The sequence below is a fragment of the Thalassophryne amazonica genome, chromosome 8 (assembly GCF_902500255.1).
Source record: "Thalassophryne amazonica chromosome 8, fThaAma1.1, whole genome shotgun sequence".
Taxonomy (NCBI): domain Eukaryota; kingdom Metazoa; phylum Chordata; class Actinopteri; order Batrachoidiformes; family Batrachoididae; genus Thalassophryne; species Thalassophryne amazonica.
This window is the reverse complement of record NC_047110.1, coordinates 85,902,351-85,918,163: the sequence shown is the minus strand read 5'-3', so window position 1 is coordinate 85,918,163 and position 15,813 is coordinate 85,902,351. Positions and strand designations below refer to the sequence as shown.

The following is a 15,813-nucleotide window of genomic DNA, read 5'->3' as shown; positions in this document are numbered from 1 at the left end:
GGATGCACCTGTTCCATCTCTCATACTAGTGCCGCGACAGAAAAACCTGTTACTGTAACGTCCATCAGTGAGCAGACTAAGTCTTGCACCACATCCTTTGTGCACTGCAGCATCTCTGAGGACTTGTGTGTTTAGTAGCGGTCTGCACTGACTTTATGTAGCCTCTTCTTCTGCCCGGAGTCCTTCGCTGTCTTTGTAACATAATTGCTTCAAAAGGCATTTACTGCACATCTGAAAGAAGAGGACATTACAGGCTCAAGTGATCAGTGGACACTGAAGAGCAGGTGGAGTGTGCATGCACTTGCACGTCATCGGCTTGAAAAACCATAACGGTTCAAAGCATCTCTGTAAATATATTATGAGAACGTATTAACCTCACGGCCCCTTCAGATTGAACGTATTGAAGTAGTTGCACAGAAGTGGCTTTTAATGACAGGTGATTGGCAGCACATTTCCTTCTTACATCATTGAGAAGTTGGTAAGTTTATATAGCAAAAGGAGGGGGAAAAAAGGTTTTACAAAAGTGCTTCTATTCCTTTGGATTCCAGCATTTGCCTGATTAGATGATGCACAAGCTGCTGAGTGCTGTTTTAAATTATTCACACACACACATACACACAGTCACACCGCGAATGCCATTCATCGTAAAGGTTCAGAATATTTCAGTACTCCTAATTGGTACAACACAGTTGACAAACACATGCATTAAATTATAAGAAAAACAAGTCCTACTGTGTTTTCATCGTGTTGAATTAGCATGTACACTGGGGGTAAATGTTTATCTTTTTAAAGGGTTTCTCCTGAAAGCCTTGTGTTGTGGTCCAATGTCAGCATCACACTCAAACTTTTGATTTCCTGTGTGATACAACTAGATCGATAGATTGCTAGATGTTTTAGCACAAATAGTAAAAAGATTCTCCTCTTACTTGCTGGCACAATAATTCACCTGTAGTACATATTTCAGTCTTGTTTTTTTGATGATATGGTTTTTGTGTTTGGAAATAAAATGTCACCTGAAAGCCATTTGTTCAATATTCAAAGGACACGGGTTTATTTAATTTCTTAGATTCAACTTCCACAGAATTGTTCCCAGGATTTAGCAAAAGCTATGCTCCTCATGAAATACAGTGCGTGGATGAGTAGATGAATGAATGAGCCCATCGCCTCCATTTTGAAAACACAATAACTCAAAAACTATTATCAGTCAAAGCCGTCATCTTGAAAGGGCATATAATGAAGATAAATGGATTAAAATGTGGTTAACTTTGATTCACCTGATAAATAGAAAAAGCAAGTTTGTTTTACTTAGTTAATATGTTATATACCTGGCTGCTACCTGGACATGTCTGCACCTGATATTGAGAAGTAAGTCTGATGTAGGCATGAAAGCCTTTTGGTACCGGGGCTAATCTCTGGATACTTTAGTGTAAAGTGGTTGAAAGTCTACGACACCCACCGGCTGAGACACAAGTCCATAGCAAGTTCCTTGGTATGGAGCACAGGCTGCTGCTGAGTTTTTGTGCAGGCGTAGGATTAATTTAGGATTAGCGTGGCAGGCACACAGATGTGCAGAGAGATGACAAAAGATGGAGCAGGAGAAGGATGTACTGTAATCTGTGCTGATGTATGAGCTCATTCCTGTTTCCTCCATCAGGTCTCTAAAGACTCCTGAAAGGAACCAGAATAAACTGCTGACTTTAGAAGGGTTGAGTGAGTGTGTGAAGATGTGTTTTTGTGTTATAACTGCTCTATACAGTTTTTTTTTTTTTTTTTTTTTTAGATTTTTGCAAATTTATTAAAAAACACTAAAAACTAAAAATCCAAGAAATCACATGTACATAAGTATTCACAACCTTTGCCATGAAGCTCATCCACTGCTCATCCTTGAGATGTTTCTAGGGCTTAATTGGAGTCCACCTGGTGTAAATTCAGTTGATTGGACATGATTTGGAAAGGCACAGACCTGTCTACATATAAGGTCCCACAGTTGACTGTGCATGGCAGAGCACAGTTTCAATTTCTTTTCATTTATATAGCGCCAAATCACAACAAAGTTGCCTCAAGGCGCTTTACATAAGTAAGGTCTAACCTTACCAACCCCCCGAGCAAGCATACAGGTGACAGTGGTAAGGAAAAACTCCCTCTGAAGAAGAAACCTCAAGCAGACCAGTCTCAAATGGGTGACCCTCTGCTTGGGTCATGCTACAGACACAAATTACAAAACAATTCACAAAATGAATATACAGGAAATGTTGCCAGTTCACAGGATGGCGGGGTTTCAGAAACAGACACCACACCCATCTCTGGATGCCGCTGCACCTCAAACAGAGAGGAAAAACAGAATCAGGCATCAGAAAGACAACAAATACAGTATAATTTGTCAGCATAAAGTAACAAGAAGAACAAAAGTAATACTAAGGTGATGGCCGACCACTAGCCCTAAGCTTCACTAAAACACCCAGAACTTAGATAAAGTTGAGGCAGCAGCCTGCTGCGTTTCCTAATAAAACAAATTTAAAAGAGTAAAAAGTATAGTAACATACTATGCCAGTATGTTATTCATACTGGCACAAACCAAGCATGAAGTCAAAGGAATTGTCTGTAGACCTCCGAGACAGGATTGACTTGAGGTACAAATCTGGGGAAGGGTACAGAAGCATTTCTGCTGCTTTGAAGGTCCCAGTAAGCATAGGGGGCCTCCATCATGTGTAAATGGAAGAATTTCCGATCCACCAGGACTCTTCCTGGAACTGGCCGCCCGTCTCAACTGAGGGAACTGGACACAGTTTCATAAAGCAGTCTAATCTTTTAGCCTACCAAACTTAGTTAGATGACTAAGGTTGCCTATTTAACCAAAATTGGAGCCTTCCCTCATCACTAAATTGTCCAGTGTCTGGAGTTCTTGCATGCCATCAAATTTGTTCACTTGCTGTGATAACCCTATATATTTGCGATGTATTAACCTATTGACCTACTGATTGCCTTGTTTTAGGTTTCATTTTTGTTGTTGTTGTTGTTTGTTTTTTGATAACCCTCTGCTGCTCCCACAGTAAGAATGTTGCCAGTTGGATTGATCATCCATGTGCCTGATATCTGCCAGTATTTTTGGCTAAGCCTGTTGTCATCAAGAGCACTGTACATTCTCTCTTGGGGCAATAAACCTATCTTTTTTTTTAACCTACCTTCCATTGTGCTCTTTGGTTAGGGATGGAGTGTCCTTGAACATCTTTGAGCTGGAGTCACGCTATGTGCAATACAAAAGTAACAGCATTCAATGAGTTATAACAGTAAGTTTGTTTATGAATGCAAATGTTTGTAAATCTGTTCATCAGTCTTGCATATGTGGTGCAGAAAGTATTCCAAATCCATTTATTACTATCCAACTTTATGGCAAAACTTGGCAAATAAACTGGATACTGCATACTCCATTTCTTAACTTAGTATTCCAACCTATCTCTAGTGTTTAGCAGTCGTAGCAGTTATTTTTTCCATCAGCTTTTCTTTGGGTAACAGAACCATAAGATACAACTATAAGAAGTTTCCATGGGAGAACAGAGGCTCATGTACACCATAGAACTAGAATCATAAAGTAGTACAACAGTAACCAAGTCAGTTGAGTTGGTTTTAACATTGCAGAACGTTGTGTTTGTTGGGCTGACTCGCTCCAAGTAGACCAATTTGATAATGGCGGCACTGCATAAATCGAGGCAAACAGTCAAGAGATAAGTCAGCAATCTATTTATTTTAGCTTTCTCTATGGCTGCAAAATAGAATTCCATATGTAGTTCACTTTATTTACTAATTCAGTGGGCGAGCTATGCCTTTAAACCAGGCGTGTAAAACTGTAATAATAATTCATTAAAAAATTTTTCACCTGGTAGTTTTAAATATTTGAAAGGTGAAAAAAGTTATAAAAGCGTAAATAAATTGAAAGAATAGGGTATTTCTAAAAGGTAAGTATCAGTTTGGTTGATTGTTAGCAACTTTTTGCGCTACTCATTTTAGCTGAATTTATTTAAGAATGAGTTCAGGACTATTTGAGAGTATTTACGGACTTCAGTCTGCTGGAGTAAAGTCCTTTAAACATGTTTAAAACAAAGTTTACATGAGAATATTTCCAATTCTTCTTAACGTGTTGAAGCAGAACAGGCGGAGCAAAAAATAAAATCGAACGTAAAAGAAAGGAGATGAATGGTGCAGAGCAGAACACAACCACATAGATCAAACTTCAGAAATGTAATTGAAGAGTGGAGAGGAGAATCAAACACAGCAGACCTTTCTAGTTTTTCTCACTTTACACTGGGGTTATTTATACGTCTCAGTTCATTGGAGCCGTACTGCCGACTCTAGTTGAGCCGGCTGAGCAATGACTAATGGCTGCTGCAGGGTTGAATCATATTGTCAGGGTGCAAAACATATTGTTGCTGAGAGGTTCACTCGGAGCACTCGCCTGTTGGAAATCTCCAGACAACACAATGAAGCCAACAAACGTCCAGACTCGCACCTGCACATAAGCTAAATGCAGATGCTAACAGCCTTCTGCTGATGAACCCTATGAGGTTACATCGTATTGGACGACGCTTTATTCTATCATACACTTAACTAAACTCTACCACATTTTCTAATCGTCGTGGTCTTTCACCTTTTATGGCTTCTACCTTCCATATAGTGGCAGTTACATTTGGGGAGTAAATTTAGGTCTGTAATAGGGCAAGGTGTATTGAATTGTGTGTGTGTATGTGTGCATTTGTGTTAGAGGTGTAATGATTCACTCCAAGAGTGATGTGATTCAGTGTCGATGATTTAACTTTTTAAAGACAGTAGAAGTGTTTGGGAATTCCATATGTGCTACTTTCCATGTTGAAAATGACATGAAACACAACATTGCCTTCTTTACTTGGATTTTTTTTGCACAGACGAGCACCAACTGGAAGGGCACTCATTCAGTGCATACCTCCCCCAAGGCCCCACAATGCCCTTTAATTTAAATTAATCCCTGAATCAAATTCCACTCCTTTTTGGAAAATACAGTTTTGTCCACCCGATCTGGATCATTATCTTAATCTGGACCAAAGTTCACCTATTAGGACACAGTCATGGGATCCATGAAAACTCCTCTTTATTTCTGGTTGTTAGCCTGTGATCCTGATCCTTAATCCTGATGATCCATCTATGGTCCTGATTGCTCACTTTCAATCCTGATTGCTGACCTTTGCTTCTTCTTGCTGATCTTTGTTTCTGAACCTAATCTTTGTTGTGGATCAGTCATCTTGAAACTTGATTCTTGACCTTCATTCCTAATAATAAATTTTGATCCCAATTGTTGAACTAACTAACTAACTAACTAATCACTGATCCAGACCATTCATCTGTGGTCCAGATCGGTGACTTCCAGTCCATTATTTATCCATTATCTATATCCACTTACTCCAATCAAGGGTCAGAGGGGGCTGCAACCTATCCCAGCAGTCTTAGGGTCTGAAGCAGGGTACACCCTGGACAGGACGCCAGTCTGTCACATGGCTACATATAGACAAACAAACACATTCACGCACGCACGCCTACAAACAATTTAGAGTCACCAATTCACCTAACCTGCATGCCTTTGGAAGTGGGAGGAAACTGGAGCACCTGGATGGAACACCACACAAACATGGGGAGAACACAGAAAGGCCCAGGCAGGAAGAGATCTCACAACCTTCTTGCTGTGAGGCAACAGTGCTAACCACTATGTCATTGTGCTGCCCCAGATTGGTGACGTTTTTCCTGATTGCTGACCTATGATCCTGATCCTTGTATCAAGCCATTCGTCTTTGATCTTGATTGTTGCTCCTCCATACCTGGGTGCCGAACTTTGATCCTGATTGCTGAAGTTGACATTGATCCTGATTATTTACATTTGAACATTTGATACTGATTGCGTCAGTTTACTCCTGATCTTTTGATGGTGATTACAATATCAAGAGAAATGAGTATCAAAGATCAAAGGTTGAATCTTGTTGAACCTACCTTGATGAATCTACTCCAAAATTTATTCACCTCTTTCTTGAAACAAGACCTACTCCACTAAATAAGATCATTTTGTAAACATGAAACATTTTATGGCAGTATGAAAGAGTCTGGCAGATAAACTCCGCCTCAGATGAGCGATGAAGATGCACAGAGCTGTGCAGGACTTCCCCTGGATTCAATATGCTGATGTGGTGGTGGACAGTGGGCAAAGGAAGAAGACATCTTTGGCTGAGCAGGAACATGATAACGATGTGGAACTGGTGCTTTACACTGCAGAATGTGCAAGAGAGAGTTATGAATTTTACATATTTGCTGGGCAGTACTGAATGGTGATTGGCTCCTTACAGCTCACAGCCAGCAGCTGATTAGAAGAAACAGTAAATGTGTCAAAAAGGCAAGTGTGAGAAAGTGAACGCACCAAGCAGAGGAGAACACTGATGTGCTGTAGAGGTTTGAGTGAGCAGAGAGAAATGTGAGCTTGATCTGTGTCACTGTTTTTCAGTGTTGGAGAAAGTAACTTTGGAAAGTTACTTCATTAGTTAATTTATAGTTATAGTTTACAGTTACTTCATACAGTTAGTTCATTAGCAGCTGCGGACACCTTGTCGGCAGCTGCTGAATGTAATTAATAAAGTTACTCATAATCTAATTTGGTTATTTTTAAGATTTAGTACTCAGAAAAGTAACTATTAGTTACTTTGCTGATGAGTTACTTTGCTGATTGCTCAATCTTACGAGTAACCAAGTTACATTACTCGTTACCTTATTAGTTACATTACTTATTAGTTGCAAGTTTTTGGCAGATTCTTATAAAGTAATTGCATAATGCTGCTAATGAAGTAACTGCATAAAGCAACTGTATAAAGCAACTAAAAAAGTAACTTGTCAAAGTTACTTTTCACAACACTGCTGTTTTTACATGAGAATTTTTTGCTTTGATCATCTACGTGTGTAAGCCTGAGGTACTATTTTCTGATGGCTTAGGGTGTAATTCTTTCAAGTAACTGGCTCACATAATCAGGATACAGAAAGTCTATTCCATTACATCTTCTGCATATAGTAATTTGTAAACATAAAAGGTCTCTCAGCGCTGCTGCTGATTGAAACAGAGTGAAAATAACTGCTGCTGGAGATGGACGGCGCGCAGGCTGGATGTGTACCAACAACAGAGCTCAGCACACTAGAGACCATAAGCGCTCCCTTCTCTGAAGCCGCTTCAGCTGTTAACTGTTACTTATTTTAACTTTGCATGCATACTGTTTGTGCAAGTCCAAAAACAGAAAGACCTGTTATTAGACCCCAGAAAAAGCATGCAACCATTATTATACCAACACTTATAATAAACCTGATCTGTGCCACATCATGTAATTTGGGGATTTGCCAGATCACCCAATAAAATAAGCATAGATATGGGTTAAAGATGATATATATGTATATACACAGTGTGACTTGGTAAATTGATATAAATTTATTGATCAAATACAACCATGTACAAGCTGCCGTAGAATGCCATCTTAAATTCCATGATGATAATTACTTAAAATATACATAAAAATAGTTCATGAAAACAGACTTTAAAGTGCAGTTAGCGAAACTGAAATTAAAAATGTTGAATTGTAAAATTCTTGGCATCAGAAATACAGACATAGTTCCTGTTCAACTCAACTGAGGGCTCATATTTCATAGCCATGAAAACTTACACTCAGATTTTTCAGAAACTGTGACCCTTTATTTCGTAGCAAATTGAAATTTGTTAAGGTTGACTATCGCTTTATCAAGTTGATGTGTGGTTAATGATTGGCTGTCTGTCTTGCTGACTTTCACACACATTTCACTGTTTTTGCTTGTGTCCAAATTAATGAAAAATCTGAGACCATAAATTTTAATCAAAGCAGAACAGTGCGGATGGCTGTCAAATGAGCTCATTGATGCTCTGCAGCGTGTCTACATTTATTGTACTTCTTTGTGTGTATATTCTCAAACAGACAGGCTGTGCAAACAGCGTGCAGCAGTGACAGCAGGGCACATTCTGTTCTGTATTTAAAAAAAAACACTAGCAGTGCTGTTTTCCTCCCAAAAGCCTGTTTGTCTCCACCGGTGGAGCGTGGCCTTTCCGTTGCCATGGTGTGTAATCCCTCGATCTCCAAAGGTGGCAGTTTAAAAAAAAAAGGCACCTGTTAGGATATTCTGGCACGTCTCTGCACCACCTGGCGACTACCACCTGGAGGAAATGACTCTAGGTGTGAGTTAACATGGGTGTGTATGTGGACAGTTTTGTGTGTTATCCAAACCAGAAGCCGCCTCCAAAGTCCCAATTCAGTCCAGTCCAACAATGTTTACAGTATACAGTCTGAAGATGTCCAGCATCATTTGAGTGGTTATGCCATATGATGTGCCACCTATCAGTTAGTAGAGATGGGCCTAAATATGCAGTGCATCATGGGAAATTGTCAATATTGGAAATCCTGTGGTGGATGAACCAACGTGTTGCTACGTGTTTACTGTATATGGGAAATGGCTCACAGCTACAATTTTTCAATAGCCTTTTTAGGACTTTTCTGGTAAATTCTGCAACAGTGTTCATTTAGGAATCATTTCACTTTTATTCCTGTTTGTCACGTGTCTACTCTCTCTGCCATCTGTGCCGCCCACGCTAATGTCGAAGTGCCTGTGGTAACGGGTCTCCTGCTTTTTAATCTCACTGTTTCTCTCTTAACGTTGTGTGTGTTTCTTTTCTCACAAATTATTGTTTCCCTCAATCCAGAATTTGCTTCAAGATTATTTAATAAAGTGTCTGTTTGTCTGTCTGTCATTGGCTGTCCAGCTGATATGAGGCTTATTTGAAAAATAAGCATCAGTAACATAATACATCAAGTTATATATATGTAGACAGTCTTTGTCTTGTTCCATATCTCCTCCCTCAGTATTGCAACTAAAATCGCAATTTTTTTTCCGTGTATCTGGATTTGCTGAAAGTCTCTGTCCTTAAGACATTTGGCACTGGGGTGTGTGTGTTAATGGGAATATTCTCTACATACAATTAACACAGCACCAAAGTGAGCTCTCATGTGGCGGCGTAACTGCACCATAACTCTGCCCTAAAATCAGCGTAAACCCTTTTGTGTATCTGAAGACTCCACTACCGCTCCGGGTGCAAACTAAATTGAAATTCTATTACCAAACTGATGATTGATCCATTATTTATAGAAAAGTCACCTTAATTTGTTAATACATCACCACTGTACACAAGGATGAAAACGGTCCACACATTGTGCTGCAAAGTGACCTCCTGTATGATGGTATAACTGTGGCGTAAAACCGCCTTAAAACCAACGTAAACCCTGTGTAAACTCCTTTTTGCATAGCATGGAGTCTACGACTGCTCTGAAAGGAGGACACTCCTGTAGCATTTTACAATGCGATACACTTTATTGTCCCTTCCAGGAAATTTGTCTTGGACTCCAAGAGCTGCATAAATAAAACTGCCATGGCATAATTACATAACTCATGCATATTGCACATAACTTAATACAGTTTTGTCCACCCGATCTGGATCATTATCTTAATCTGGACCAAAGTTCAGATTAAGCAATATTGCACATACCCCTTTTGCATAACAGTCTTGCACAGATGGCTCATGCATATTGCACATATCCCTAATACACATACCCCTATTGCACAGTTGTCTGGTTGGTTAAAAGGAAAATGCTGACAATATAGTGAATGACAATGAATAAATATCACTGAATAGCAATGCCACCATGACATTAATGCACAATCGTACTACCCATCCCAGGAACCATTATTTAAATCGAATCAGTCTACATTGAGTGACTCTATATCACCTACCAGACGGTAGGAGTTCATACTCAGGATAGAGGATGTGGGAAGGATCCGACAAAGCTTGCTGCTTGTTTGAGAACAGACTGTTCATACATGGACTGCAGGGAAGAGTTTCCAGTCCTCCCTACAACTTTCATGGCAGTCTTCACCAGACGAGCAAGCTTAGATTTTAACTGGATAGAGAGATTACTGAACCAAGATGACATCCAATACTGGATAATGCTTACCAAAACAGCCTGATTAAACAGAAACAAGATGTTCCGATCAACCCCAAACACCCCGAGTCTGCGCAGAAATTACAACCTCTGCTGTAAACGGGAGCATAAATTATTGACATGTGTTTCCCAGCTAAACTGGTTATCTAAGTAAATGCCGTTAGAGATAAGATTAGATTAGATAGAACTTTATTGATCCCTTGGGAAGAATTGAGGTTCCAGCAGCATTTTATAGCAGCACACAGGGTAAGAAGCACACAGAGTATCAAAAGTGAAAGTAAAAAAAAGAATAACAGCTTGCAATTATAAATACCAGACATAGTGATCGGTACTGGTTTACTGGCTACTACTGTTCCTCTCATTCTCATTCCTGATCTCTGTCTTCCTGTTACTCCTCCTCCCCGAGTGAGGAGTTGTACAGTCTGATAGCCCGAAGGACAAAGGAGGGACTCGTAGCATGGAGTCTTTGACCACTCCAGGCACAAACCAGGTTGAAATTAAATATAGCGGCTGTAACGTTTTGCTCATGTTTTAAAACGTAGCAACCAGGCAAAGTGACATCAGGTGAAATCTATATTCTATTGAAGTGATTAGAAAAGAGAAACTGAATGCAGACTTCTTTAAGTTTTATGTGCAGTTGCAAACAGCATAATCTGAAATAAACAAGTTGTACTTTTTCTCCTTACCTGTTGTTGCCTCTTTAAAATTCCATCTGATAGTTTTCCTCTTTCATCTGTTTGGCAGAGACTCTTCTTTGTTTCCTCCTCAGTTTATACCTGTGATGTGATATTTTGGCAGTGCCTGCTAGGTGCTGTCATGACAACTTGATAACTGACAGCGCAGTCGACAGATGTTGAACCAAGATAACCTCATCAGCCCAACCTGAGCTTTCTAATGCAGCTACCACAGCCTGGGGCTGTATAGACAACTCCGCAGAGATCGACATTTGTTAAAATTCCTTAAACTAAACTGAGCTGAAATGCATGCTGGGATGTCAAGTATTTAAAATCTCCAGAGCAGCTTAGAACATGACTGACAGCAACTTGGTGATGAGAAGGAATACCGGATAAGGACGGGCTGATGATGAGGTCAGAGAGCCACAGCGTGCCCGAGGGTGTGTCCCATTGACTAATTTGTAATTCTCCACACATACAGGCGTGAGAGCTTCAAGTGTTGAGATTTTCATGATTGAAGTATGAGGGCTGTGCTGCTGACCTTTGGCAGCGGCCTTGTGGAGAGGAAATGCAGCAAGAGATTCCAAGGTTCCCTTTCATGCCGCTGCTGGCATTTTGACGGAGCAGGTTTCAGTTCACAAAATGCAGGAAGTGACATTTACCGCCAGTTGGAGACAGATGGGTGGGCGTCAACGTGCTGTTTTTTTAATGTGTGCAACAGTTTGTGCCTTCTTTGTTTTCCATTCTCCTTTGTTTTCTTACCTTTCTGCTCCACTTTCCTAACATCTTTATTTGCCTCTTACACACTACACATATACGCATTTGTTTTCTGTGCACACAAGAACTTTAGAAGTGTGGTTTTAGATAAAGCAGAAAGTTAACTTGGTGTTTTCCAGCCAAAATGGGGGAAACTTAGTGGAGAATGACCAGTTATTTCACCGTGGGATCTCTCAGTATCTATAATTGAATCACTTAAGCACTGCTGGCTATTAGCCGGCAAGAAGGCTCAAGCGTTTATAGAGAGGTAATATCATAGCAGTCCTCATGACATCATAGGAATACTGATGCAGGCATATGATGAACACAGCTCTCCACACACGTCCAGCTAGAACTCTGATGTACGTGTGCTTGCTTGACTGTAGCTGTGTGTCTTCATGCATGCTGGCACACACTGTGTTTGCGAATGCAAACCTCGACCCTAACCACACCACAACGTCAGCCGTTTTCCCGCTCTTGGTAATTGGTTGATACACTGTAGCAGCTGAATTAAAATGAAGCTGTTTGCCAGCAAGCTGCAATGACTTCTCTGTCCTACTTTCTACCCTCTATTGGCTGTTTCTTTGAATGATGGAAGCCCGCTGACACACAAATCTATGTTTGCCTGTGCCTGTTCATGTGTGTCACAGCTTATGTTTAATCAGAATGTTTATGAGGTGTTGAGGCGCATCGTTTGAGCCGTGAAAGAGTGCGATAACTGACATGATTGACACTAATACATAAGTCCAATCACGTCTTAACACATAATGATGACAGAGGGCCAGCTCTGTGTGAGGAAACACACAAACTCTAGTCTGGCGCACCATGGAATGGATGTGCTAGCTGTTAGAAAATTAAATATTTTACATATGAAGATGAAAGAAATCAATAGGTACCCCTTTCAACTCTAATCAGCCAATCATGTGGCAGTAACTTAATGCATTTAGGCATGTAAACATGGTAAGAAGGACCTGCTCAAACAACTGAATGGAGGCGACAGGTTTAAGTGACTTTGAACGTGGCATGTTTATTCGTTCCAGTGTATTTCAGTAAATGTTGATCTGCTGCAATTTCACACACGAGCATCTCTATGTTCAACAGAGAAAGGTCCAAAAAAGAAAAAACACCCAGTCAGTGGCACTTTTCTGAGCAAAGATGCCTTATTGATGGCATAGATCAGAGAAGAATGGCTGGATTGGTCCAAGCTGACAGAAAGGCACCAGTTACTCAAATAACCATTTGCTACAACCAAGGCCAAGGTATTCAGAACAGCATCTGTGAATGTGCAACATGTTGAACATTTAAGAAGATGGGCTGCAGCTGCAGACCACACCAAGTGCAACTCCTCTCAGCTAAGAACATAAGACTGAAGCAACAGTAGCTCCAACCTCATAAAAAACTAGAAAACAAAAGACTGGAAAAACATTGCCCGGTCTGATGACTCATGGTCAGTGGATCAATCTACTGGCCTTTTCCAGCTGGGATTCTCATGGCTAATGGACAGAGAAATGCACTGCATGGCCATAAATGTTGATGCTTGCATTCCTTAAAATTACAAGTACCGTATCATAGCCCATGTTTTAATTTAATTTAACCTTTATTTAACCAGGTTAGTCCCAATGAGATCGGGGCCTCTTTTGCATGGAGACTTGGACAGTTATAAAGTTTCCAATCCACCTAACCTGTATGTCTTTAAATATGGGAGGAAACTGGAGCACCCGGAGGAAACCCACGCAAACACTGGGAGAACATGCAAACTCCCCACAGAAAGGCCGCAAGTGGGAATCGAACCCATGGACTTTTTGCTGTGAGGTAACAGTGCTAACCACTAAGCCTTAGTGCTGCCTATAGACCTGTTTCCCCTGCAGAAACTCCCTGAAGGACTCCCCAGATTTCACAAATGTACAGAGGAACCATCCATTAATTTGTCTTCGCAGCTGTTGTGTCTCCACTGTGATGAAAAACCACCAAGCTCACAGTGAACGCTAGCATCTAATGCTAGCGATAGCTAGTGAACCTCTTCAGCACTTTGCTGAGTTTTTGTTTTGTTTTGTTTTCTTCATTTAATAGTGCAGCAGGTAACAGAATATTTACAGAGGAATCTTGCAAATGGTATTAGAAGCACCAAATTCGACACAAATACACCTGAGACGTTACTCTTTTGAAAAAAATGATTGGCCATTTGAATTTTCAGTAGGCAGCGAGGTAGGGGTCAACTGAAGAATTGCACAGGGGTCAAAATTAAAAGATGCTCCATTCATATTGAAAACTATAATGTATTATTTGTCTGATTGCAAAGATTCCAAAAAGGTATAGTTTGGACTATCTGTGACTGAATGTTATGGAGTTATGGGGTAAAACAGCAAGAATGGTGACGAAGGTCAATTTCAGTTTGTACAGGGGTCAGAAATTAAAGTTGCTCTAATTTTGGTAAAAACTGATGCAAATTATTGGTTGAGTTAATAGGGCTTTAAAAAGGAATAGTCTGCACCATGGGTAATGCTTAGTTATTATGTTATGGATTCAAATATGTCACATTTCATAGAATCCAATGGACGGCCACATTGTTTGACCTTTACTTTGCAGACCAAGCATTCAACACAGTCAAAACTATTCCATTTATTAATCCTATTAGCACAACCAATAATTTGTACCATGTTTAAACAAAATTGGAGCAACTTTAACTTATGACCCCTGTACAAACTGAAACTGACCTTTGGCACCATTTTTGCTGTTTTTACCCCATAACTCTATAACATTCAGTCATAGACAGTCCAAACTATACCTTTTTGGAATCTTTATGCTCAGACAACTAATGTGGTGTAGTTTTCAATATGATTGGATTAGTTTTAATTTTGATCCCTATGCAGTTCTTCAGTTGACCCCTACCTGGCTGCCTATTAAAAACTGAAATGGCCAATCGTTTTTGTTGTTGTTGTTGTTGTTGTTGTTGTTGTTGTTTCAAAAGAGTAATGTCTAAGGAGTATTTGTCCTGGATTTGTTGCTTCTATCACTGTTTGCTGGATTGTTTCAGTTATCTGCTGCACTATAAAGTGCATTATAAATGTATTTATTATTAGTAATATTTTTGTTATTATTATTATTATTATCTGTTTTTCATTAGTTGTTCACCTGAGTGCAAACGTCTTGTTTGCAACATTCTTTCCAATGCAACGTCCATCACTGAAGCAAAAGCTAAAGTCCAAACACCTTTTGTCCTCATGTTTCCAGTGCACAAAGGTCTGTGGCACAGTGTTCCATTGCTTTGTGGTCTAAGCCACTTTTATTTTTGCGACACTGCATTTTCTCTTTTCTCTCTACACTTTTTCGCAGTGTGTTCAGACACTTGTAGTCCTGCTTTCCCTTTTCTCTTGGCACTATTTCTCTGTTGGTTTAATTACTCAGGTATCCAGGGGCACTGACATAGATTTTCACATTCCTCCTTGAGGATGTGAATTCTTGCTGGACCTTGTCCATTGTCTGTACCCCCTCATCAGTCCTCTGTCACGCTTTCTCTCCACTGCAGTTTGCCTGCTCATTTCTGATTACTTTCACATTTACAAATGAAGCTTTTAATTGTTGTCTCCTTCTTATATGTGGGTTAAGCCAGTCAGCATCAACCGCGACCCAACAGCATATTAGGGCCGCTCAGAAGTACATACTCTGTGGCAGATTTTTCGGAATAAGGTTCCGAAAAATCCCTTTGTGCAGTGGTCCCTGCAGGGGAGACACATGCAAAGGTTCTAAAATAGTTCCTGCGTGGAAACGGGCATGATGCCTCATGTGAGTCTCTCTGTTCATTTGATACAAAATAATTCCAGTAATATCCAATGATCATCTGGAGAGATCAAGCTCAAAAGATATCCGGTCTTCCCCTGAGGTCACTGATCAGCATCCTGGTCTCACAGCAATGGAGTAGGACTGGAAGCACCAGGACCATAAAAATTGGCTCTTCATTCTCTTGCAAAGTTATCAGCATCGCTTAACACCCCTGTCCAGTGACGTCATGACCAGTGTTGCTACAGTTCCTTTGAAAAAGTAATCCAATTACTAATCACTGATTGCTCCTTGAAAAAGTAACTTAATTACTTTACTGATTACTCAGTTTTAAAAGTTAGATTACTAGTTACTTTATTAGTTACTTTCAGCAGCTGCCGACAACAACCCCCCTGTCACCTCAACATGACATTGATAACCAGTTTTGCCAATACTCACTTTACTGGAAGTGCATTTTTAACCAACATAAAGTAACACTGCATGTCCTGACATTTTAATGTGAACTTAAATACTATTTCCTGAAAAATAAAAGTTTT

General features: G+C 40.0%; 1 protein-coding gene across 1 annotated transcript in view; it reads left to right on the top strand.

Moving 5' to 3' along the window:
- Positions 1-15,813, top strand: part of b4galnt4a (beta-1,4-N-acetyl-galactosaminyl transferase 4a) — a 440,181-nt gene that overhangs the window by 336,547 nt on the left and 87,821 nt on the right. The window lies entirely within an intron of this gene.